The following is a 2214-nucleotide window of genomic DNA, read 5'->3' as shown; positions in this document are numbered from 1 at the left end:
TCGAAACCTAAGTGGCCAAGAGTATCTGAAGTAAATCAGAGGGCATCAGGTGATATGTAGGCACATGCAAGATGGGTCAGCGCAATAAGGCCAAACAGATTAAACCTATTCGTCATTTCGGTCCAGGTTAACATTAAAGATATGGCTGTTAGTATCTTCGACCATTAAAAACCTAGCACAACCTCTCGTTGGCGAGTTTTCACACTTTAAGATAATACTGTCATTAAAAATTTATGCCTTAGGCAAACACACAACAAAAGCATCAAACACTTTTGTATTTCCTATGGTTGTAGATGAGCGTCTCAAATTTGGGCGACGGGGATTCGTACTGTGATGGTTCGAAATCTAAGTGCCAAGAGTATCTGAAGTAAATCAGAGGGCATCAGTTGCGTCGACAAGCATGACGTCGAATTCAATTCGACTAAGAACTGCTAAATTTGGGCGACGGGGATTCGTACTGTGATGGTTCGAAACCTAAGTGGCCAAGAGTATCTGAAGTAAATCAGAGGGCATCAGGTGATATGTAGGCACATGCAAGATGGGTCAGCGCAATAAGGCCAAACAGATTAAACCTATTCGTCGTTTCGGTCCAGGTTAACATTAAAGATTTGGCTGTTAGTATCTTCGATCATGAAAAACCTAGCACAACCTCTCGTTGGCGAGTTTTCACACTTAAAGATAATACTGCCATTAAAAATTATGCCTTAGGCAGTCCACACAACAAAAGCATCAAACACTTTTGTATTTCCTATAGTTGTAGATGAGCGACTCAAATTTGGGCAACGGGGATTCGTACTGTGAAGGTTCGAAACCTAAGTTGGCAAGAAAATCTGAATTGAATCAGAGAGCATCAGGTGCACCGACAAGCATGACGTCGAATTCAACTCGATTTCAAACTGCTAAAGAGTTGTTGAACTTCATTTACGTTTCCTTATAGAAATGTCGCTCAACGATTTAATGAAGATATCAAGAGCCGTGTCATCCATAAATATCACGATGTTGTCATCGCGGGTTATTCAAGATACTAGAAGACGTAACTGGCGGTACAAACATGGCACTTTGGGCCTAAAATGTCAAAGGGCATCCGGCGATATGTAGGTTTATGCGAGATGGGTCAGCGCAATAAGGCCAAACAAATTAAACCTATTCGTCGTTTCGGTCCAGGTTAACATTAAAGATTTGGCTGTTAGTATCTTCGATCATGAAAAACCTAGCACAACCTCTCGTTGGCGAGTTTTCACACTTAAAGATAATACTGCCATTAAAAATTATGCCTTAGGCAGTCCACACAACAAAAGCATCAAACACTTATGTATTTCCTATGGTTGTAGATGAGCGTCTCAAATTCGGGCGACGGGGATTCGTAATGAGATGCTCGAAACCTAAGTGGCCAAGAGTATCTGAAGTAAATCAGAGGGCATCAGGTGATATGTAGGCACATGCAAGATGGGTCAGCGCAATAAGGCCAAACAGATTAAACCTATTCGTCGTTTCGGTCCAGGTTAACATTAAAGATTTGGCTGTTAGTATCTTCGACCATGAAAACCTAGCACAACCTCTCGTTGGCGAGTTTTCACACTTTAAGATAATACTGTCATTAAAAAATTATGCCTTAGGCAAATCACACAACAAAAGCATCAAACACTTATGTATTTCCCTATGGTTGTAGATGAGCGTCTCAAATTTGGGCGACGGGGATTCGTACTGTGATGGTTCGAAATCTAAGTGCCAAGAGTATCTGAAATAAATCAGAGGGCATCAGTTGCGTCGACAAGCATGACGTCGAATTCAATTCGACTAACAACTGCTAAATTTGGGCGATGGGGATTCGTACTGTGATGGTTCGAAACCTAAGTGGCCAAGAGTATCTGAAGTAAATCAGAGGGCATCAGGTGATATGTAGGCACATGCAAGATGGGTCAGCGCAATAAGGCCAAACAGATTAAACCTATTCGTCGTTTCGGTCCAGATTAACATTAAAGATTTGGCTGTTAGTATCTTCGACCATGAAAAACCTAGCACAACCTCTCGTTGGCGAGTTTTCACACTTAAAGATAATACTGCCATTAAAAATTATGCCTTAGGCAAACCACACAACAAAAGCATCAAACACTTATGTATTTCCTATGGTTGTAGATGAGCGTCTCAAACTTGGGCGACGGGGATTCGTACTGAGATGGCTCGAAACCTAAGTGACCAAGAGTATCTGAAGTA

Source organism: Bremia lactucae, linkage group LG7, assembly GCF_004359215.1.
Source record: "Bremia lactucae strain SF5 linkage group LG7, whole genome shotgun sequence".
Classification (NCBI taxonomy): Eukaryota; Oomycota; class Peronosporomycetes; order Peronosporales; family Peronosporaceae; genus Bremia; species Bremia lactucae.
This window is presented reverse-complemented; position numbering follows the sequence as displayed.